The sequence below is a fragment of the Lontra canadensis genome, unplaced genomic scaffold (genome assembly GCF_010015895.1).
Source record: "Lontra canadensis isolate GAN:19392208 unplaced genomic scaffold, GSC_riverotter_1.0 scaffold61, whole genome shotgun sequence".
NCBI lineage: Eukaryota > Metazoa > Chordata > Mammalia > Carnivora > Mustelidae > Lontra > Lontra canadensis.
In genome coordinates, this window is record NW_022631055.1 from 5,770,032 (window position 1) to 5,796,013 (window position 25,982).

General features: G+C 35.0%; 1 protein-coding gene across 33 annotated transcripts in view; it reads left to right on the forward strand.

Moving 5' to 3' along the window:
- Positions 1-25,982, forward strand: part of NRXN1 (neurexin 1) — a 1,152,783-nt gene that overhangs the window by 804,123 nt on the left and 322,678 nt on the right. The window lies entirely within an intron of this gene.

Here is a 25,982-nt window from a genome sequence, read left to right on the forward strand (position 1 = left end):
TTTGAGACAGCAAGAGAGCAGTGGGAGGGGCATAGAGAGAGGGAGAAAAGCAGACTCCCTGCTGAGCACAGAGCCCAATGCCAGGCTCAATCTCATGACCTTGAGATCATGACCTGAGCTGAAATCAAGAGTTGGATGCTTAACTGACCGAGACACCACGGCATCCCCTTACTGCTTTTTATTTTCAGTTTGAGACCATCCATGATATAAATGGTCCATTTAAAAATTAAGGCATTATTGTAATAAATGTTTCCTTTATTGTTTGAGGAAATATGTATACTGCAAACATTGTTTTCGAGCTTTATATTATTTTTCAAGGATACACTAATATATTTAATATAGTATTTCTGAGAAAAATATGGATATCATTTAGTTGGTTTGTTATTGGCCAGGGACAGATACAAGGTCAGAGACAGGAATTACTTGTATTTATACTTAAACTGTTATTTCCTGTACCTTTCCTGTTTTATTCATTTGCTTCTCTGTCTAAACAAAGAAACAACTGATTTTTTTTTTCTCTTTTTGTCTGACAACCTTACAGAGCACATTAGGCTCTGAAAAACAGAATAGCAGCAGACCTGTACAAAGATTGCTTTGGGAATTCTTTTAAGAGACATGATCATAAGGTGTGCACAAAGCAAATAATTAATTCCCTAGGTGGCTGTGCTATCTGTATGTAGAGATTAAACTGAATGTTCCTTAAGTTTTCTAAAATAAGGAAGAATAAGTAATGTTCTCTCAACTCCTTTATCCAAGTAATTTTGACAGAGGTGAATAGAATTTCTTTCTTAAATACCAAACATAGCCTTATGTGTTTATCAACTGGAAACCATTCATCCTCTGTCACAGTGAACTTAGTGATGACATGGAAAGGCCTATTAGTTAAAGCAGTAATGAGGAAAGATGAAAAGATGGGAAAGACAGAATGAGTGGTCACCCCGGTCATTATTATTCACAACTGACTTGCTTCTTTCCTATCTCTCCCTATCCTATCTTACGACCACTCCAAACCAAACACCACCTTGATTATTCCAGAAAAATACTTTTTAAAAAAATTTATTTTGCGTGATCTTAGTCTCAAAACCCTAACCTTGCTTCTTGTTCCCTGCCTGCTTAATTTTGTGATAACTGTAGGGGTTTATTTCTACTCACATTTAATTATACAGAACTAACACTGTCCATTCCAGGAGGGTTTTTGGAAAATGCATGCAATCAATGAGTTACAAATTGGTCCTCCAAACTCTATCTTTATGTGACTATTTTTTCTAGCTTTGACTTGCCTCTCTTGTGCATTTGAAGAAAGTAAGAATAAGCAATCTAAGGCAAAAAAAGTATTTCTAAAGCAGAATGTTAGCTTTCATGGCCCCTAAGAAATAATACTTGTTCATTGGCAAAGAAAGTATTTCTAAAGCAGAATGTTAGCTTTCATGGCCCCTAAGAAATAATACTTGTTCATTTGTTTGTTGTTTTTAAGTGTGAATGACTGTAGTGAGGAGGGCATATTGTGATGGAGAAATGACCTTCTGTGGCCTTGTGTCTTACTATCACCTTTGTTTTTATGTTACCCACATTTTATTAGGAGATTTCAATAGCACCTTGATATTCAGATGCAGTTTGTGAGATCACCTTTGAATATTTTCTGGCTGTTTTAACTATGGCAGTGGTCCTTCCCTTTAGAATAATAGATACCTATAGGGGCACCTGGGTGGCTCAGTTGGTTATGTGTCTGACTCTTCATTTCATGTCCCGATCCTGGGGTCATGAGTTCAAGCCCCGTATTGGGCTCCCGAGCCTACTTAAAAAATAAAGGTACTTCTATACTATATAAAAGAATAACTTTTAGTTATTTTTGGTTTCTTTGTTTTCTTTCTTTGCATATTGCTCTAGGAAGGAGCTTCCCACAGTGAACCAGAAACAGGAAGCCTTGTGCATTTTGTCTAGGAATTAAGGGCTCATGTTGTAATACAATAGACCTATTTATGACTTTAGAGTATTGTGATTTAATCATATTAAATGATTTTGTCTGAAGAGACTGGCACTGTAGTCACCGAGTCTCCTCTTTATGGTAAGCCTTTACACTAGTTTCTCCTGACGTTGTTCCAATAATATAGAGAGTGGTTCAATTGTCATGTAGAAATATCTGGTGTTTTCTGATTCTTGAGACTTAGTATGTAGAGTTAGTGGGAAGTTGCTTGTTTCTAGGAATTCAAAATCAGATCGGAGAATATTATTGTCTTCATTAGTTGTTTTCCTTATCCAGATCTTTTCTACCAAATAGCAATTATACCTCCAATACATGAGGACCTAGAATTGATGAGCTGGCCTTTCCCTAGAATAAATGCCCTAGGAATGAAGGAGCAGTACCTATACTTCTTTATATGATAATATTAAGCCCATTAATATAGAAGATATTTGGAAAAAAAAAAACTGTGTTCAGAGTTCCACTGTTTTATAGATGTGGATTAATATGGATAATAGAGTTCTCTTTTCAAACAATTTTTGGGATTGCATCAGTCTGAAAATTTATTTTTCTCTAAAAATATTTATAAATACAATAAATGCATTGGTTAGTAAATCTCATCAATTGCCATAATTCTTCTTTTTCTTGTTTTCTTGAGAAGATCTGGCATCACAGACTTAATTTCACAAATAGTTGGACAGACTTTTCCTGGTGATGGTATTATTCTAAAGAAAATAGATATGTGGTCTTGATATGAAGACTTCTTGTCTCCAAAAAAACAGGAACCTTTAAAAAAAAGAAAAAGCAGGAACCTGCTTTTCACTGAAATGCATCCTTAATGTTCATCCAGATATTTGCTCAGAGTATTCAAAATGTCTCAAGAAAACTGAAATATAACTATGCTCTAACATTCTGGGGGAGTTTCTCCATTTTACTGTACCACGGGAAATTATCCTTTTGTTAGAGTACATGACAATGTCCTTCTCATTGACCTGCTTGTGTTGATTTATTATTATGTTTGTTTTCTTTCTTTTCTTTTTTCTTTTTTTCCCATTCGTTACCTCTTACTGCTGATGGGAATGCCTACTTTTTATTTGTTTCTCCACCTGTCTGACTGTAATTTACCTTCTTTCAGAATGATTGCTTTGTCATTTTCCGGTGTTGAATTTTGCTTTGAAAATGCTTTCTTTTTTAGAAGGGAGTGGCTAGTTTCCTTAGATATGAAATGTTAATGGATTTCTGGAATCTTAGTGACTATTCTGAGTGTTATCTATTCTGTTTGTGTGTGTATATGCACATATATTCACGTATGGCTTTTTTTTTAATCACTAGGGATTTTTTTTTCATCTCTTTTCTTTAAGGAAAAGATATAAATACAAATCTTGTTGAAAAAGTGGTTTAAACATATACCTCACTGTTATGTTATCGTTAATTCATAAATCTGTTAGTTGTTATGGTTGTCCCACTGCATAAGGTTGTACTCATTTCCCATACAAGTCATTTTAATGCATTAGAAGAAATAAAGCAGATTGAAAGCTTCACTCACCAGACTAGGTTCATTAAATCTTAAGGACCCTTATGATATTGAACTTGAGAAAGATGAAAGGAGTAACAGGCCATTGATTTCATACGATGTCACTTGCTAAATGGTTTCTAAACCAAGAGAGCAACCTTTAAACCAATTCTGGTCTGTGCTGGTCCTGAGCTAAATATCCAATCAATAGAGAGATACAAAGTTAAGTTAATGTTTGAGGAGGTAGCCCAAACCCTAAAGCAGCTGCATTGTTTATGGTGTTAAGGCTGGTGGGGCAGTCAACCTGGAGACCTCTGGAAGGAAGCATGCTCTCACTTCTTAGTCCAATATTATTGTCCTTAGTATTCTCTTTATTGCTCTCTTTATTTAGAAAACAAATAGAAAATATCTACTATTTCTATAATAATAGAAAATATCTATTATTTATTTTTCATTCTTTCTCAATAGCCAAATCACTGACAATTTTCCTCACCTCTTTTAAGTCCCTTTATCCTTCATTTCTGTGCTTTTCACAATTTCTGCAGTAGAGAAATACTACTTAATCACAAATTGTAATTAAACCCATTACACGTAACCTATGAATGTTTTCTCTCAGAATTGTCTATATATGTTTGAAGAACTAACAGTTAGCTGTACATAATGATTTGTTTCATTTGGAGTCCTTGGATAGGTCAGTAGTGGAAATTGCCTTAGATTCACTTTTTCAGCATTTGTTGAGAGCACAAAGGGTGCCATGTTACAATAAATGCATTATATTTTATTGCTTTAATATGGGACACTTGTGTGAAGGGCAGACTTTTGAAACCTGTGAAATAAATCACTGAAGATATTCCCAAGGTTTTTTTCTACTTATTAATTTTATGACCTAAGACAGGTCATCTGTTGTATTTCTTCTTTTCCCGAGTTAAAAATGACCATCACCTTGCCAGGTAGCCTTCAACAGGTGCCTGAAAAACAAACAGACAAACAAACAAACAAAGGCAACACAGTAGATGAAATTCAGCCAGTGTGTAGGGTACTGTCATGTAACTCAGAAGAAAACAAGGTTTTCTACCCTCTGGTGTGAAAAGTTTAATGACATTTCAAATGGTACTATTAATCCACCAGGGAGTGAGTGCTGTGATGATAAAACTGGGTATCTATAAAGGACTTTATATCCCTTGCCAAAACCCCCAGACACATGAACGCAAACAAATGACTACATTCTTGGTGAACATGGATGGGACTGCCTAAGGTTAAGAATTACTAAGTTCTGGACTACTGAGCTGATGCCTGGCCTTTCTCAACTAGAAAGATGGGGAAAAATGATGCAAGTGCAGCTATAGTTGTAGAGAATATGCTTTCACTTTTCCTTGTATTTTCACAATGTAAATTGACTGGTGAAATAGGATAATGAATCCCTTTCTGGATCTGAGTCATATTTGTGACAATAGAACCTACCAAGGCTCATAATCATTCCAGCTTGGAATGATTCTGTTCTTGTAAGTAGGAATTATCTTAACATGTATTCACAAAACAAATCAGCCCGGGTGGTTTCTGGTTAATAACATTTAACCCAACCTTTTTAGTAGCAACTGCAGTAATTATAGATTTTAGACCAAGAAGACCTTAGTAATTACATAACTAGGTTTTAATAAACCGTGGGCTCATTTCACATTGTCATTTCTGTAGATTTTGTATTGTATTGATTTTGGATGGAGTTGCTAGGCCAGTCTAGCGGGGTATACAATTTCAGGAAATAAAAATGTTAACTGCTAACAGTGTTCAGCTAATACTGTTTATTTTTTCTTTGTATCTGTGCCTCAGTTTTCCATAAACATAAAAAGAATTAGTATGTGAAATAGCATATCCTCTAGTTTATCACTTCATGATCACAAAATATAACAAATATTCTATGCAATTACTGTTTAAAGTCAAGTAAGAAAGAAAATCTCCACTCAGAGAACTCTTACTCTGTTATGTGCTACAGTGCCTTATTGGTAAACATGTTTTCCTTCTTCATGCTCATGATCATCAAACATTACTGTGTAGGCTGACATTAGGTTCACGGTTAGTGCCTGCTTTAGTGAGGTGCTATTTTAAACTCAGAGAATAGCGTTGACAATGGAAATTACCTGGAACAACCCCCTTATTTTCAGAAGAGGAAGATGAAGATTATTGAACAGTTTCAATAACTTTGGCAAAGTTACAGAGTAACAAGTAAGGAGTAGATGCATACTTTCATCATTCATGGTTGAATGCTCCCACATTACATGATGGCTTTTTAACTGTGTTCATCTGCAATCTTGTTTTCACTCATTTTTAACACAGAACAGGTTGAATTTACTAATGAATTCCGAGCACAGACATTGCTGTGATGAGAGAGGTAAAGGATCCAATTTATATATATATAAAAAGATAATGTGTTTTTATATATTTTTAGGTTGCTAAAATGTCTTTGCAAAATTAACGAAATCTCTTTTGAGACTGAATCCGCTGCATTGTTATTTGTTTTAAAATTGAACACCCAGGGGACGCCTGGGTGGCTCAGTTGGTTGGACGACTGCCTTCGGCTTGGGTCATGATCCTGGAGTCCCGGGATCGAGTCCCGCATCGGGCTCCCAGCTCCACGGGGAGTCTGCTTCTCTCTCTGACCTTCTCCTCGCTCATACTCTCTCTCACTGTCTCTCTCTCAAATAAATAAATAAAATCTTTAAAAAAAAAAAAAACTGAACACCCACGGGCTCCTGGGTGACTCAGTCGGTTAAGAGTCCAACTCTTGGTTTCTGCTCTCAGGTCATGATCTCATGGGTTGTAAGATCAGCGGGGAGCCTCCTTGAGGACTCTCTCCCTTTGCCTCTCCCCCCACTAAAAAAAAAAAAAAAAAATCTTAAAAAAGAAATAAAATAAAATTGAACACCTACATCCTTTTTAGATTTTTAGATATTTAACTAAAGGAGCATTACTGTTCCGTGTGTGTGTGTGTGTGTGTGTGTGTGTGTGTTTTCTGGATTTTAATAGATTTCCTCCATTTTCAACAGCACTTTATTCTATGTCAACTTCATATTCCATTGGCTACTTGCTGCTTTCAAAAGTGTCCTAAAGGAACTTTCATTTTTGCCACCTTTCAATTTAACTCCAGGAAAAAAATGAACCTCTTTGGGCTTACCTTCGAGGCTTTTCTTGTTACATAAATTTGTTAAGCAAAGTCTGGGAATATTATTAAAAATTTGAGTTAGTGCATATGGCTTCATTTGCAGGGCCAAATTTGGCCTAGAGTAATGTATGTGTAACTCCCCTGGGTGTCTGAGGAAAGTCTGTGTCTTTCAGAGCTTCAGAGTGGGGGTAGCTTCTGGAATCTGAATGCTCAAAGCTTTGCAAATTAGAAGAAAGAGTTAATAGTTTAATTAGCAGTCTGGTTGTCTCTGCCATGGCCTGAAATTAATCTGGGTTGGGGGAAGTTGAAATGATTCAGTAAAGCCCATCAAATCTTTTTGAGGGTTTTTGTTTTTTTTTTTTAATTGAAAAGAAGGAAGATTGTACAAAATTCATTAACCACATATTCCCTCTTGGACCCCCAATTTAACCTGCCTCAAAATTGAATCTGTACTTTAGAGCAGTCATAGAGGAATAGAGGAAGAGACTGCTCTCCCGAGGCTCCCGGGCGTCTCGTTTTTACCTGTCACTGTTTTGTCTGCCTGAAATCTGTGCTTCAATTATATGGCTTTAGCTGCTGTGGTTTAGTTCTTCATGCACCTTGGATTAGCACTGCTCTCATGTTGTCTCTCCTTTCTGGAATTATATTTCCATAAGTTAGGTCTGTGACTGATCTTCTTTCAATTATGCATAACTGCTTCTTTCCAAGAAAAAGGTTCATCTTCTTTTGCCACTGGTGTTTGCAATGCATGAAAGGAAGTGGTTGAATAGGAATTATGGTTCTTTTCTATGCCTCTCACATTTCTTTCCCCTGAGGAACACGGCTGTGTTCCACAGAACAATAGGATTCCAGATGAGCTGAATCTCCCTCCCTCTTGAACCAAACCCTGACATTTCCTACATGTCACTAAAGGGATGCCGTGCATTCTTGTGCAAGATGTAGACTTTTGAAGATGCTCCTGTTCACATTGTTACCCCATGGAGTTGCATATGCAGTGTGATAATTTCTAGGAAATAGTGAGCAAATGGCTTATTCTACAAAATCAGTATACTATGATCATTTTCAAATAGTTGGAAGTAAAGGGTTTAGATGTAGATTTGCTTTTTCTAATTTGCCTAAAGGCATCATATGACCACTGGTAACCATGCTTGCTATGTGCTAGGAGGGAGAGGGTCTAGTAGATTAGTTTTGGTTACAATACAGACTATTTAACTAGACTTATCTTTAGGAAAAGCCTTAAAGTAATTTATATTGAGGGTCAATGGAGTTAATAGAGTATAAGTATATTTTTCTATAGTTATAGATCCGTAACTGCTTCTCTCCTTCTACTTTTCAAAGATACAACACATGCAGATAACTCACCTTCATCTATAGTTGCTGGGATTTGAGCTTAAGTTCAGCCAATATTGTGACATTTAACCCTATCCCTACCTATGTAGCATAACTGATAAACCAGTGTATCCTAACTTACTAAAGTGCTCTGCATGCAGAAAGTAGTTAATAAAATTCTGATGAGCAGAGGAAGCAAATCAACTAGGCACAATAAGTTAACCAAGCAATTACATGCAGAGAACCAAATAGCAATCAAACCTCAGACATGCTAGGAGAATATTATGTAGTTAAACCTCTTCCATAAGAAAGTTTCTTAAAATTATTGGAAGAAAGCAACACTGCAAGTGTTCACATGACAAATCAGATGGGTTTCATAGAAAGGTCATATTAAAAGCTAAATAGGACATCTAGAGAATATTTTAAAGGTGTTACAGAAATAAAAGATACCTCCATCTTGCAGAAAAAGTATACACAATAGTTTCCATTAGAACATCCTTTCAAATTTCTGTGTCTGACCCATTAGCGGCATACTGAAAAATATCTTCCATGTACACTTCAGTGTGCTAAATATTATAGGATGATAATGATGATATAATATTCTCACATGGAAGATGACTATATTCAAACATATCAAACTCCTATTTCTTACTCATCCTATTCCTTCTAAGACAGTTTCTGTGAATGAAGGGCCTGGTGTCTACCTCCTTCCCATGTCAGAAACCTCGGAGTGACCTACGATTTCTTCCTCTTCCCCTCTCCACACCTGACTGATCATCAGAAACTCTCCTATCACCTTTTTCATGTTTGCATAACTATCTACTTCTTTTCATAGGTCATTATAGTTCATTATTTTGTGAAATAACCTGCTGGGCCTCCTTGTCTCGCCTTTCCCCCCATCCATCCCATTTTCCACATAGAAACCTTGGTAATCTTGCTAAGATTCAAAACTGATCATGTCATTCCCCCCAGTAAAAATGCTCCACATGGATCCCTTTTTGCTTTGTATATACTTCATCCCTAGCACGAGTCTCTTTGACATGCTGAAGATTATCTGGGAAGAGTTTGGCCTGATGATAGTAAAAAGCATGGTAACTGATTTCTCTAGGGTGTGTCCAGGCTACTTTTAGAAAAGATGTTGCTGTTCTGTATGTTTTCTTACATAGTTACTCTGGCATGCTATCACCTCTTTACTAGCACAGAAACATTTGATTAGCTTATTGGCCAATGCCCTATGAAGTTATAGTGGAAGTTGCCATTTCCGATGCTGAATCTATTCCATAAATCTTACTCATAGGTACAGACAGCGTGGGCTGTATGGTTTCATATTGTTAACAGGATTGAAAGGGAAATTGGTTGTGCTATTTTGGGAATCTACTCCTCAAAATGTGTCATATAGTACGTGGAAGAGAAATGGTATTTGCCAAACAGATAAGGGCATGGTAAATGAATATGGAAATAACTGTTGGTTACAAATATTAAAGTGGCAGAATTAAGAAATGCTTGAACATTTCTTGATATGAGAATCTTCACACTGCTTGAAAAACTAAACATCTTGTGGAGAAAAAGTGTTACTTTTCTATCCTTTAAAATGACCCTTTATAATTATTTTAGATGGTTATTTGCATGAGAATAAATAAAATACCAGCTTGAGAATTTTTCTTGGATTTAGAGCTTGATTATTTTAGTTTTAAAAAAAATCTGAATTTGAGCAGTGTGAAAAAGAGACTTATTTTAGTCCATTCTTCAGGGAAAGGGTTATTCTTTGGTATTTTATTTGTTCTGCTTTGTTATTTTGACTTATCTGTCCCCAGTGTAATGTTGAGGACAGCTCACCTTCTGTTATCAGTGAACATGATATTTTATTTTCTTTCCTGAGATTAGATGTATAATATGTACACGAAGTTTTTATTTATACGAGTTTTAAGTATATGTTCTTTAAAGTTGAAAGAAGAGTGCAGAAGTATACACATATGATTACATGAATATATATAAATCTATACTCCAAAATAACATATATGTATATCAACAGAAAATCAAGAGTCTTTCTTTTATTCCAAAGTTAACAGTTGAATAGGGAAAATTATCAGTTGATATATATAGAGGTGCTCTCTCTCTCTCTCTCTCTCTCTCTCTATATATATATATATATATATATATACTTTTAAACTTTTTTCTCAGTACTCTCAATTTATAGGACTTTTCATGGTATTTCTAAATTATGGTTCTTTCCAAGACACTGGGAAAAGTTGCTGATATAGGTTTTAACATAGTAACCTTTTCTTTGTTTTCCAACTTCTCATTAATAAGTTCCTTATTATATATAGTACAAAGATATTTGATTCCAAAACATCAAATGAAAATAAAAGATATCCTCAATATAGTTTGGGACATGAACGTATTTTATTTTGTTCACCACATAAATGTTGTTAGAGATCTATGAAGTAAGCACCTGGTAGTGTTCTAGGCTCTGAGGTCTGTACAAGGAACCATTACAACTCATTATTATCCTCAGGATAGAATATTAGTGACAAACAAAATAAAACTGATATAAAATGAAATAGGTAGAATTTACTCTATGTTGATGATTAGGTATTTGGTTTTTTGTGGTAACTATTCTCAGAAAGTGGAGATTGAGTGCTCATTGCATTGCTATGAAAGTACCTCTAATAATTCACACTAGGTGAATGTTACTCAGAATGTTGCTATAAAATGTTATTTAGCATTTTGATTAGCATATGAAAATACCTCCAAGTAAAATTTCTTATTACTAAGCTTCCCCGATAATACTGTTTTTATGTTGTATGAAGAAGTATGAATTTTCCTCTGAGAATGAGGAAGTAAAATTCGAATGAGGGAACATTTTTCTTTCTTTTTTTTTTTTTTTTTTTTTTTTTTAATTTTGACTGGGTTACTATTGTTCTTTCTGAGACTGGTTGGCTTAGGTGGCAGAATAATATAATAAAAATAAATGAGTGACGAAACTCAAAGAAAGATTGCACCAAACAAGTTAAGCAGGTAAAGAAGATCTCTCTATTTCTCTGTCTGTCTGTCTATTTATCTATCTATCTATTTAGTACGGAAGACTTTATTCCAAACTTTTTTAATGGGGGAAAAGCTAGGACTCCACTGTACTGAAGCAAAAGTCAAGAGACCTTTTTAAGCTCTGGGGTGAGCTAATGGGTACATATTGGAGACCACACTGTGGGTTGCTTAGTGGAATTAGGTCTATGGTGCTTGCTAGTTGGTGCTGATACACCATGGCTTCTGTACTTCAGCACAGACTGAGAGGGGTCCTACCTTTCTTGATGATTACATTTCAAAGAGATGGTTCCGGGCACTGGAGAAAGACATTCCTGAGTTGTAAAACTGTCAACAAGCTGAGAGAATATTTATATCTCAAAGGGGCGGAGAAAGAATGTACAATGACAAGGTTTCTAAGGTAAACACTCTATATTCAAGCTGAGGGGTTATTGTGGGTCAATTAATTTCACTTTGCTTCAGGGTCGTGGACAGCCTCCTTTACCACGTTTTGCAGATGTGCCACGTTGTTCCTGTAAGGAAGAGAAGAGTTTAGGAATTGGGTAGATCCATGAAAATATGTGGCACCCTCATCATAGAATCTGTCAGAGTAACACTGATTGACTATAAAAACTAGTAGATTATTACTAGCTTTCTGTGAGGAAGGTTTTGGTAAGAAGTTTCACATTACTTTGTGACCACAGACAAATCATTTTACCTCTGTGAGCACCAATTTCTTTCAAATTTGTAAAATAAAGATAATTATAGTTTCCCTATCAAATTTACTTGACTGGTATAAGCATAAAAAAATAGATGTGAATGTTTTGTCATATTGTTTTAAAGGCTATATAAACACCACTTGCTGTAAAAATGAGATCTTAAAATACTTAGATATGAACAAAATGTAAATTTTCTTTCTTGCATCGTAGTTACACTTCAGGGGGCCCAGGCTGGAAGGGTAAAATTCTCAACCTCTGGCTTCCATTTCTAGGTCTTAAGGTCACTCAGCAAGAAGAAAGAGGGACATGGGCAGGAAAGTGCAAATACATTTTCGGCCAGAACTGAGTCACTTGGCCCTGGCAGGCTGCAAGGGAGAATGGGAAATGTAGGCTCTAGCTGCACAGCTGTATGGCCAGCTTACATTCAATCTAGCTGTATGCCCAGTTTCGAGTTCTATTATTAGAGAAGACAGTATGCATAGTGTAAACATCAGTAGTCTCCACCATTGAGATAAATGGAGGGAATAACCATGACAATGGAAACTTTTTAGAAGGGACAACTTGGGTGGGTGGATGGGGGGGATCTGAGTGGCTCAGTCGGTTAAGCAGCTGCCATCGGCTCAGGTCATGATCCCAGGGTTCTGGGATTGAGCCCCGCATTGGCCTCCCTGCTTAGTGGGGAGCCTGCTTGTCTCTCTCCCCTTGCTGTTCCCTTCTACTTGTTCTCTCTCTCTCTCTCTCTCTGTCAAATAAATAAAATCTTAAAAAAAATTAAAAATAAAAAATAAAAATAAAAGGGACCACTTGAGTAATACCAGATAGCTCAAGACTGTACTGGGTTGGGCACCTGGGTGGCCCAGTGGGTTAAGCCGCTGCCTTCAGCTCAGGTCATGATCTCAGGGTCCTGGGATGGAGTCCCACATCGGGCTGCCTGCTCAGCAGGGAGCCTGCTTCCTTCTCTCTATCTCTGCCTGTTTCTCTGCCTACTTGTGATCTCTCTCTGTCAAATAAATAAATAAAATCTTAAAAAAAAAAAAAAAAGACTGTGCTGGGTTAATGAAGTCCCCAAATTTAGTCAAAGTGACAAGCAGTTCATTCTCAGAAAACAAAGACTTCCTGCTTCCTTCTGAGGTCTTTTTTTTTTTTTTAATGCCTTCTAGTGTCTCATATGTATAATTCTACTGATAGTGTCTGAACAATGGTTACAGAATTATCTTACATTAAAAGCCCCTGTAGCCAACTATTATTTTAATGCTAAATATGTTTAATGGGTAACTGTGTTTGGTACATGGTCTGTGAACCTAGTAGCATCATTTGTCTCAGTATATTGTTGAATTTTCAGAAAACCCTCCATGTTATGTTTTAATTCTTGCAAATTGCTTGCCAATTTAATACGAGCTGCATCTAAACAGTAAGTAATTGCTTATGATAATGAGTGCAAACTAATTTGCTAGAATATGTTAATATTCACAAAGCACTTTTATACTGCCTGCTGTTCCAAAAATACTGCTCGCTTGGTTAAATGTAGCTTTTAGATGCCATTATTGTCACACATCTGACTAAAACCATCGCTTCAGTAGTGTCTACCCAAAAGTCATATGACTATGACTTCAATACACCGAAGAAGAAACAAAAAGGCATGTCATCCTTTGATAAATGATTTAGAATATTCAGGGAAAAAGGGAATCACTTTCTTAATAATTAATTTTAATTAGTGATTGATAGTAGTAAGCAGACTATACTGAGTTAGAAATGGCCTCTTTTTCCCTCAAGAGTCATAAAACTTAATTTAAATGACTTCAAAGACAGATGGCATGGAAACTTCATTTGAATACAATAACCAAATTAAAATGAATTAAACTTTAAAGGATGATCCTAGATCTGGGTGTTTCTAAGTTTGAAGCCTACTTCACCCTTAGTAGTGCTCTTCTCTCTTTGTCCTATAGGTCTTTCTCAATCATTTTCAGAGATGCTATTTGAAGATGCTAGAGCTCAAAGACTTATGTTTCAAACTTGAGGGTCTTTTGAGACTGGGAACCTGAGCATTCAAGCATCTGAGGTTCAGTTTGTAATTTTAGTCTAGGAGGATAGAATTTTATGAACAAAATACAAAAGAAGAAGGGTTTGACACTTCCCTGCCCCAGGGCTGATTTGGCACTTTAATCCACCCTCTAATGTTTCAATCATTTCGGCTTCAAAAATAACTCTCACACATAGTTTTATATCTTCACATGGGTGGTGAAATAGATCTCTGTAGAGAACATTTTTTTTTATCACTTTCAAAATTCATTTCCTTTGTTGAATTTCATTGGCTAACTATCTTCAAGGGTTAAAAAACTTCTCTCTTTGAATTTTATATTATAAATACCCACAGCTGTTTGTCAAAAAAGTGGTCCAGTGTCCCAATTTTTTGCTGCTTATAATTTTTATTATGAAAATATGTGGATTGATACATCTCCAAGTTGGCTGAATTGTGTTCTTATTGTCTTCATATGGTGTTTCAGAGAGTCTAAAATAAAGGATAAACAAATCAGTTATACATACTTTATTTTAATGTTGGTTACCGTTACTGTTACTTTTTCTACTGAGCATAAATCTAGACTTAAAAACAAATGAAAAATGGCTTTATTTCTGATGAAGATAGAATGCAAAGATTTATGATAAATAGCAAATATCACCAAAACACTTCTTATTAAATAAGGTTTCTATTTCATGACAGTAGTATCATGTGGTTTTTTTCCCTTACATTTGTGAAGTTATGTGAATCTTTGTAAGGAAATTTGCTTTTCATAGAATTATGAATATACTGAGATACTGGAACTGATCTAATCTCTTAATACTGAACTTGAACAGTCCTAATTTCAACTATGTGATTTGTACTCTCTATTTATTTAGAGACTTAATTCAGGCTGCAAAGAGATAGGAAATAATGGTGCTTAAAAAAGTAGCAGCCTCTTTAAAAAAAAAACAAAAAATAGTAACTTCCCATTAATACAAGTGGATCTAGGACTTATTTCTGGAATCCATTTTTTGCCTCTGTGACTTTTCTCATGACAGTCCTGCCCACAAAAATATTTTTTTCTCTTATTTTTCCAAAACTATGTTAAATTCTATCTTCCCTAAAGAGAATTCAGGGGTATTTTGGGAGACCAAGTGAACTCTTCAGTTTGCCTGAAAGAAGGTTGGTTATATGGAGGATGTTTAAGTTACAACAGGATTTTGTACTTAATTTGGTACATGGTGGAGATCTTTGAATAGAGGAGTGATTACATATGCTATTTCAAAAAATGAACTTATAGTTTGTAAGGTAGATTTAAATTAAGGAGAGGCAGGATGGTATCATATCAGTAAGGATGAATATTACATTTAAGATTAAAGGTGTTGTAATATGAACAGTGGCTCTCAGAATGGGAATATAAAAGAGAAAGTAAAAACTTGACTTCTGATTGAATGAGTAGTGATAGTTGTAGAAAAATTGGATTCTGGAGCTTTGACATATACTTCTTTATTATCCCCAGGTCTAGCATCATGCTTTGTACATAGCAAATACTTAAATAACTTTTTGAGTGTATGGATTTTTTTTTTCTTAGATTATGCTGTTATATTGTCATTGTATTCTCGTTCTCCATCACTGTTCTTCTACTGTTGACTCAGCATTGTATTTTGTTTTTGTCAAAAATTCCAACTCCTTCTTCACACACCTTCTTCAACCATTTGGCTTTCAATCTTTCAAGCAACCTCTAAATTAAATTCACACAGGACTTTTTTTTCCTTGTTATGTTAGAAGAGATACGAATCTTTCCTCCCTAATGGCCCCTATTCACTGTCTTTGGACTCATTTCTTTCATAACAACCCTATGTACAATTGACCCTTAAACAACATGAGTTTGAACTGAATGGGTCCACTTATATGCCAACTTTTTTTGGATACAATATAGTACTGCAAATGTATTTTCTCTTTCTTACGATTTTCTTAATAACATTTTCTTTTCTTTAGCTTATTTTACTGTAAGAATACAGTATATAATATATGTGACATATAAAGTATGCATTAATTGCATATGCACATATATATAAAGTATGTTTTAATTGACTATGTTATCAGTAAGGCTTCTGCCAAGAATAGGCTATATAAGTTTTGGGGGAATCAACATTTTACTTGGATTTTCCATTATAGGTCTGTGTCCCCAACCCCCACATTGTTCAAGGGTCAACTATACTAATTCCTACACATGAAAATACCAATAATGTATTAGAAAACCCTTTCTTAGAATTAGTACCATTTCTTTTTGCCTCCCCATGGCACTAGTGTCCCTCTTAGATTGCAAACTTATACAAGGAATTAACTTACTGTGAGCTCTCATAAAGTTTATGATATTTTACTAGCAAATGGGTTTATTTAGGAAGAGCAGAGAATTACAACTGAGGTCTTACATGTAGGTATAGAGAACAAAGGACAGGAATGTTCTTTTATTGAGGTAAAGGAGGAGTTGGGAGAGGCTGTTAAAAACAGAGTCCATGGAGTAAACTGGGAGTCCCCAGAGTGTAGTGACTTTTCATTGGCTGAGTTGCTGAGCCCAGAGAAAATCTTTCAAACTCCTTCTGGGGTAGTAAAGTATAGACTTCTTCATGCTGGGGTCTACAATTGAGAAAGAGTGGCAGGGCATGAAAGCTCCCCCTTCTGGCCTCCAGACTCCATTTTAAGTGAGGTTTCTTTTATTCACTTTGTCAATTTCAAGAGCTAGGGATTTTATAAGCTACCTTTGTTGCATAGATTCCCATGGTCTACAATCTTAGAGTCTTAATTGCTGTTCATGATCAATACATTTCTTTATTTAAAAGTTATTTTGAAATACATTTAGATTTTTAAAAAATATGTTTAGATTTTTTAAAAACGTTTTATTTATTTATTATATAGAGAGAAAGAGCAAGGGGAGGGGCAGAGAGAGGGAAAAGCAGACTCCCTGCTGAGTAGGGAGCCTGAAGTGGGGCTCAGTCCCAGATTATGACCTGAGCCGAAGGCAGATGCCTAAATGAATGAGCCACCCAGGTGCCTTTGAAATACTTTTAAATTTACTAAAAAGTTATGAAATTTTCTTTAAAAAGTGTTCTCCTTATCCTTTCAACCAGCTCTCAAAGTTAACATTTTGTATACATAATACAATTAATAAAACCAGGAAGTTAACATTGATACAATATACTAGCCTACACACCTTCTTCAAACATTATGTTAACCTGCTAATGTCCTTTTCTGCAGTCCAAGATTGAAACAAAGGTCTCACATTGCATCTTGTCATGTCTCCTCGGTCCCTTCCAATTTGGGACAGCTCCTTAGCATTTCTCTGTGTTTTCCTAACCTTGGCTCTTTTGAAGAATGCCACCAGTTATTCTGTAGAATATACATTAATTTTAGTTTCTTGCATCTTTTTTTTTTCTTTTTTAAGATTTTATTTTATTTATTTGTCAGAGAGAGAGCACAAGCAGGGGTTGGTGGGCAGAGGGAGAAGCAGGCTCTGCACGGAGCAAGGAGCCCGATGCAAGACTCGATTCCAGAGCCCTGGGATCATGACCTGAGATGAACGCCGACATTCAACTGACTGAGTCACCCAGGCGCCCCTGGTGGCCCCTATATTAAATATGTGATGCAGATAGTTCAAAGTAACCATGTGAACTTTTGTGTTCAGGATTTAATTCCACTGCTAAGGGCAAGAAATGGCATCACTGTCAAAAAGTTATATGGCCTTTCTGGTATAGAATAGAAGTGATTATTGCATTAATAATGAAAGTTTATTTTCTACATCTGTGTTCAGTAATTCAGGAGCCTTAGAGTATGCCGAAGGCAGAGATAGCTTTGGAGGCAGGAATCTTACAATAAAGCTTTGCAAAGATCTCACATCTTTAAAATATTCAGGCTAGACTCTGAAAATGTCAGAATGTGAGCGAGTCATTTCTGCTAAGTGTCATTACAGAAACTTTGAGTCCCTCCAAACCAGTCCAGGAAAGCATCATTAAAAAGATTCTAGAGATGATTGAAGTGAGACCTTGATTTGTGAATTTTTTAGCTTATTTTTCTAAATAAGAAGCAGTCATTCAATTTCACGTCTTCACTGTATCATGGAAAAAAGCACTAGGAATAGGGTTGGTTATAGACCCTCACTATCTGCATGACATTGAGAAACCACTTGCATTCTCTGGGCCTCCATTTTGTCATTTGAAATGGGAAGGTTTGCTTAATTATCTCTGAGAACATTTCAGCATTAAGTCTATGCTTATATCACTTTTTTATAACATTAATTTTTAACACCATAGTTCTAATAAATTCTTGACTCTGAAAACTTGATGAAGGCCATTTTAACTATTAACTTAAAAAAAAGTAAATTTAAGGACATCATTATTAGTCAAGTACAATTTTTATGGACTAGCTAATAATTTTAAGAATTTATTAGGGACTCACAGAGCTTATTGTATGTTCTTTAAAATAAGATTTTTCTTTAAGTACCGGAAGGTGTGGTTTCTTCTCTCCCATCCCTGCTGTCTGTAGCTCTAATGCAAATTGATTACTGAATTACTTGTAAGAGACTTTTTAATAAAGCTCGCTCACTGCTGGAGGAAGTCTAGTTTCAGAAGGCAAGACATAAGCATTTGATGTTCTTAGGTTATTGGTTGTGGGATTGCTTTGCTTGGTTTTATTTTTAACTTTAGATCACTTTCCTATCTTTATGAAGTTTTTTCCTAATCTGATTGGCAGAAAGAATACCACTTACTTGTTTTTCTTTTTAATAAGAGAACTTAGATCCCAAGAGCCTTTAAATTTTCCAGGACTTAAAATTTGATCTTGGAACAAGGTTGGGCCGCACAAACTATTGAACTCAACTGTTCCTAGAGGGAATATTTTCTAAGTGACATGTTTAGAGAGGGAAATAACAAATAGCTTTTTAAAGAAAGCATATTGCAAAGGAATCACTAAGTGAAGTATTACTTATTGCGTAGATTTTCGAAAACAGTATTCACCGGCTTGAAAATTATCTCAAAATATTCAACTACTTCTAGGTCTTTGATCTATTATAATTTTTATGCTTTTTTTTTAAAAAAGTTAACATTAATCAGTGCCTTTAATATTGTCACCTTTTCAAAGATTTCTTAAAAAATCCAAACTATGTGACATGGGTGAATACCATTTATCTGATATCTCTCATAAACTATCCTGCCCTGCTATTTAACTTTAATGGTCCTACCTGCTTGGAGAAGAGAGCTGTGTGTTTTACATTTTATATTCTTAGCTTCATTGATATAATTGGCAATTATCACACAACCAGCGGGTAAGTCAACTTAAGAATTTTTCTTGTTTCAATTAAGTTCCTTATAAGACAGAAAAACAGAATAACTTACCCAGATGATGACACTTGGCTTCAGTGACTGAGATATGGAGTCAAAACTTCACACAAGACCAGTGAATACCATTCATATCTCTTATATGAATGCTGTCTTTTTGATTGTGCAATGCACAATCTGTGTATTATTTGTGGTATTCCTGAATAAATGTCTAAGATATGGACAGGTTAGGTCAGCCATGAATCCACTTATATGCTAAAGAATTACTTCAGTTATTAAAGAGGAACCTACTTGTTTTCAAAAGAATGAATACATTTTTTCATGTAGCATACTCTCCATAAATGTCAAAATATGAAAATGTCAAATATCAAAATGAGAAATATGTATGATGCATTTTTAAATATATTGTTCTTCCCAAGATCACAGAATGTAGAATTTTTATTACAGAAAATATAGACTATAGAAAAATATGGAATATTTATTAGAAAAAGATTATTATTAAGAGAAAAGTTTGGGGCCAGTAGGGAAAAGGAAAATTTCCTTACTTTCTTATTGAAGTGCATAATTACTGTTGAAATTATCTTGGAGAGTAGTAATTCCCGACCTTATAGGAATCGTGATAGCTTTTTGCTATTCCATCTTCTAGATAGTTATATTTTGATTAAAGTTTCTTGTTGAATAAGCACACGCCACTTTTTATTTTAAAATGGTATCTTGGCTGAACCAGAGCCGAATATCATAGAGGCCAGCTTAGTGGAGAGAATTCCACTGCTTGCACATCTCCTAAGTCGACTGTAGAATCTCAGTGATTCAGCCTCCTTTGCTCCTGGGGAAAGTTTGGGAGACATTAATTGTTAATACCTAGTGAGACCTTGGAGACCCTGAGAGTCTAGCAGTATCTCTGATTTGTATAGGGTGCAAGAATCTCTGTGTAAGAGCCCGAACTGAGTTCATGGTTGGTGTTTATTAATAGAGTGGTAGGTGTGCAGTGACCCTGTATAGTGTCACTCTGGGAAATTCCACCGGACGAAAAAAAACAAAACAAAACAGGGGTGCCTGGGTGGCTCAGTGGATTGAGGCCTCTACCTTCGGCTCAGGTCATGATCTCAGGGTCCTGGGATCGAGCCCCACATCGGGCTCTCCGCTCAGTGGGGAGCCTGCTTCCCTTCCTCTCTCTCTCTGCCTGCCTCTCTGCCTACTTGTGATCTCTGTCAAATAAATAAAATCTTAAAAAGAAAAAGGTGCTCATAATTTTGAATTTTCCCATCTTTCTAAGTTTGCATGAAATTTAAATAATAGTCAACAAACTCTTTAAAAAGAAAACCTCAAAAAATTACCTTAATTCTTAAGAGTCTAGGATTCTGATGGAACGTGTGACTTGCAGTATGAGAAAAGCCTCCTGTTCTATCTTGGATGTTGCTATGAGCTGCTTTGAAAAGGCTTTTGTTGTTTGGGAATTACTTAAACTCTTCTGGGTTTCTCCGTTCTGGTCTGATGTAAACTGCAGGCCCAGTATGGAAGCCATTTCAGTGATAGTTCATGTTTCTTGCTCTGTTTCTTTTATTGAGGACTTACCTGCTTTTTTCTCAAAGACATAGGTAAACAAAACAAAACAAAACAAAAAACAAACTATGTCATTTTCTTTCTCTTTAGCCAGCTGTAGTGCATTTGTCAATTCTACCAAGTCTGTGTCTTCCATAAAGATGCTCAAATTATGATATATACTCTTTATTTTCATTTTCTTTCCCTAGTATTTGTTCATCCTTAGATGAATAGGAGCATTGAGGGCTGTCTCTTACTTCTCAGCGTCACTTACTGTTGTTACTACTTTTCAGTTTAGCATTCATTACGTATTACGGGGAGGAACTCGTACTACGTATTACTTAACTTACTCCATTCATCTCTCCTAGTTATAATGCCCCCCTTTCCTGGGTTGTTAATGTTCCTACTGTGAAGCAATTAGTGCTCAATTTTACAAAATAATTCTTTGTGATCTTGCAAAGAATTTATAGAAACTTAAACTGCAATAAATTGTTGATTTTGTGTACATGTGAGTTTATTAAGATTTATTATTTTTTTAAGTTTCACCACTTTAGAAGTTTTACTGTGGTTGAAAACTTTTTTTTCTCTTTTTGTCATAGAAATTAACCTTCTCGTTGGTTTTGCTTTCTATGAATTTTACTCAAAAGAATGCCTCTATAGGTAGAAATTGTTCAGAAAATTTAAATTTAACAATAACCTGTTCTCAAGGTTATAGAAAGAATGAAAGCTCCTCTTATAATTGTTTTATTTTAACTCCATCTGACTACCTGGCAAACTTTAATGGGAAAAAAAGTGTTATATTCCTATTATACTTAATAAAATTATAATGGCCTGGATGTTTCATGTTGGCTACACAGCGATATTTGAAGAATTATGGGCTTTCAGAAAGAAACCTTTTATTCACATACTTATGACTTAGAAAGTAATCTCTTTAGAAGTTATTCTTGTTCATAGAGCAAGGATGGAGAGCAACCTGTAATACATGCTGATTGTTTTTATTTTTCAGGAAGGTTCAGTCCACTTGGGGGAACATATTAACTTTTGTAGAAACAAATGAGGCTGCAGTGGGCACATTTAGGGAAGAGATGGTTGGCAATAAGCCAAGGAGGGGAGAGAAACCTTTATGTAAATAGATATTAAATAAAAGCTAAAAATATTTCTTGTTATAACATCACAGGCAGTTCAGACATTAGAAATGAGAGCCCATGTATAATTTTTACAGACATTTATTGCAGCGTAAAGTATGTTGACACAGATAAACTTGCATCTGATGGAGCTAGCTCTGTTAATGAATTTGCAGTAATATAGATTTTCTGCACGACTTAAATGTGGAGATTGATGAAAACCACTTTAAGTTTGAGTCATCCATACATTCAGTGATGTGATGTGATGGATGTTGAGGTTAATTTGCAATAAATCCATTAGTAGTCATGGCACTGATGTGTCAGTGATTGTCATATGGAACCATGCCTTTCTATGTTCCTAAAACACTTGGTATGGTGACTGATATATACTGTTGCTGCACATTGAATTCACTTATATAATACAGTAAAACATGTTTCTATGAAAATAAAATAAGAAAGCTAGATGGCAGTTCATTTTGTTTAGACTTACTCCTTTATTTAACAGTTAAAGTGAATTTTTTTGCATCATGCTATAAATCTTACCATGCTAGGTATTTCATGATGATGAACTAATATTCTTTTTCTCATGAAAGCTACCATGTGATGCAATTTAATATCCTTCTTGTTGTCAACTACTTGTGGATGTAAATAATAATATAATGGGTTTATGTGGAAAAATTGCTAATCTAAGGAATGAAATACTGAAAAGTTTAAAAAGAACTGGGATGGAGGAAATTCATTTCTTCAAAATATTTGGTATTCACACAACTTTGAAATGACTCAAAGTTTTCCAAACTTATATTAAAATAAGACAAAAATATTGCAGTGTTTGTTATTTTATATATTTTTTTGTTATTTTGTATTTTTAACCTATGCATACACACACACACACACACACACACACACACACTTCCACCGCACGCACCAACTCTTCTCTGTAAAATTTACTGGGCACTTCCCATATTCCAGGAATTAGACTAAAGTGTTACTTACTGTATGATATCTCATTTGATTTTGGCAAAAACTCTGTGAGGTAGGTAGTGTTCATATCCTCATTTTTTTCAGATGGGATGTCCAAGACTTAGAATAAATAGGTTGGTCAAAGTCATTGTTGCTTGTAAATGATTCAGTTGGAATTTGAACCCAGGTTTGCTCAGAGCCTACATTCTTAATTTTTTTAGCTATCTGCTATATAGTAAGTACATCATGTCCTTCAGAAAAATACATGCTAAATGAAGTAGATTTAAAACTTCAGTCATTTGACCCACTGTATTTTATTGTGGGGATACTCTCATATAAGGTTACTAGAATAGAATACACTGTAATTTTCTGTCTTGATAGAAAGGGGATTTAAGAACATAGGGAATTTTATAGAGTTTGATATGATTTTTTTTTTCTTTTAAGAAAGCCAAGATGCTTATAGAGGTAGGGAGAGAGGGGCAGGGGAGGAACTGGACATCTAATTTTCTTACTTATTATGAAATTATGCTGATGAGAACAGTATAATCTACTGGTGTGCATGTAGAAGAAAAGGCAAGAGAAATTGCTTTCCAGATATATCTGGAGAAAAAGGATGCTACAAGTAATTGCATTGCTTGGCATGAGGTAGTACAATTGTTTTTGCTTTGTTTTGGTAAAACTTACAGAACTGGAAGGTCATTTTAAGGAAGACAGAGTAGTTAATAGTATGCTAGTTGCCAAGTCTTCGCACTTACTGAAATATGAGATGAAATAAAATCTTGAGTAACAATGTCTGTGTTGTAACATTTACCTTACTGAAAATAAAAACCTTTAAATTATTATCCTCACATTCTGCAACTGAGCAGCTAGAAACTTTCATAGTTCCATAAGTTTTGGGAAGTATACCCTAAACTAAATGTGAATCTACATATATTAAATGTTATGTCATTTCACATTTACATGTTATTTTTCTTTTTTTAAAAGCATTGTGAGGTGAAAGGACAGTATATGATCATGAGGTGCAAATGTCACTTTATGGATATGAGACATTAGAATATGATAACAGTTGGCCTTGATAAATTCAGACTGACACATCCAATTAACTTTTTCTTGACTGTCTTGGTATGATAACAGAAACATTTCTGTAATAAAAAAAAAAAAAGTTCAGGAGTAGGAGTCTGGATACTAGGTTTCCCACCAGCTTGGCCACTTAACTAAGTTTGCAACTTTAGATAACAAATCGATCTTTAAATTTCCTTAAATGTAACATGGGACTATTGCTTCCCCTACTTTCCATACAGAAGTAGAAAAGAAATGAAAAATTGTTGGGAAAGTGATATTTTTAATATCAAGAACCACTATGTAATGTAAGATATTTTGCTTTACACCACTACCTTCTTCTGGTGATTCTGGAAAACATCTGCATTCTTCCAGATGTTTTACATTATTATGCAGCATCTCAAGTTTTGAATATTTGTCTTAATTCATAGGAACTACATAGGCACTAGAGAACAAAGTTAATTAAATGGTGCAAAATAAAAGTAATCAAGTATCTACACTCAGAGGTCACCACCACAGTCTCCTGTTAAAGAAAATCTCACTTTTATATGTTCTCATCCGATTTTTATCAATGTAGGTTTTAGTGAAACATTTAATAATTAATCATCTGGGAAAAATGACCAAGCTGAAAAATATTTATCAAATGGTTCTTGCTCATTAATATGCTGAGTAAAAAGCTTCTGATGATGTAGAACATAATGGTCCTGGAGGGTCCTGTATTTCTGATACACAAATCTCTATATTCTGAATGTTCTTTACTTGCATATTGACTGATGCCTTTGAAGTACAACTTAAGTATTTTCACATGAGAGAAATAAACTCCTTTATGCATCAGTATCCAAAAAAAAATTAATAGAGAATCCACAGACTCTCTACCATTGCATTCTAACAAGATTCTATTTTATCACTTTTACATTAATATTATCCTGACATGTTTCTGCTGTCCTGGTACCAAGGTCTTCTGAACCAGTCAGGCAGGAGGCATATTGCAGAGGTCTTGGGAGTTTCTGAAAGGCCTGTGGAAATGTTTCAGACAGAAAGCAAAGGGCAGTTGGCTCCAAAATACAAAAAGAGAAAACAAAGTATTATCAGCTACTTAATTAAATATACTAAAACATGACATCAAGTCAACTTCATTCAATTGGTAAACTTGGTAATGGTAGAAATATAATGTGTAGAAATCTTTAAACATCCCTGCCATACACACACCTTTTACATATAAGCCTTACTCTTGGTAGAGCTATTTTTTCTATAAAACACAAGATGCTTTGTGGCCTAAATTTTAATATTTACTCTTACCACTTTCCTTACCATGTTTGGCACATAGATAGAACACAATAAATATGTATTGGCATCCTTTGTTATTGAAAGGCTAAATTACCCTTTATAAATTATATCCTAACAACATCCACCCCTGGGATAACTTTGCAAATATACTGTGGTCCCTTTTAGTGTGGAAAAAGGTCTTTTCTCCTCTCTCTCTCTCTTTCCCTATATATACATATATATCTTCACTTGTCTCTTCCAATATTCTGACTTAAAAATTCCATTTTATTGCATTCAGTGAGATAGATTTTGTTGTGGTGCAATGAGATAGGACTTAAGTGCATTGGATGCTTAGTAAACTTGTTTGAAAGAAAATTCTTTTTCAAGTAAGATGGATAATTTGCTGACATAAACATCATAAAGTAAAATTTGAACACTCACCAAATGAGTCTGGTATTCTTAGTACTGTAAGACTAGCATTCAGTTTCGAAGAAAAAAAATGGGTCTTTTTGTGATCCTAGATAGCTTGACAGCTACTAGATATTGCTTGTTAAATAAGATCTCACTTTGGTTGATGAGATCTATTATCTGTATTTTCCTGACATAACTCCTAGGACTTACGACTCTTTATCCGTTAGTTATCATCTGTCATATGTGAACAGACCCTTTCCCCATTAAAGTTGGTTGGTAGTGTAGTTGTGATTTGCTTCACTGTGGTGTATGACCCTGTCACATGCATGTGCAACTCTTGTTTCAAAAACAAGTTGATATATGTTTCTGCTCCTTTTGGAAGCAGCCAAAGTCAGTGTTTCCTACCAAACTATTTCTAAAAAACTGGTGGGGAGAAATAAAACCTCATTTGATTCCATGCATGTCCATCTCAATGGAAAAAGTAGTAATCCCCCATTTTTTCTGAAACACCTGCTGGTAGGTTTAATGAGTATATTAAAAGCTGCGCTGCTTTGATATTTCTTGTAAAAATCCTCTGTTCTCTTTCTTG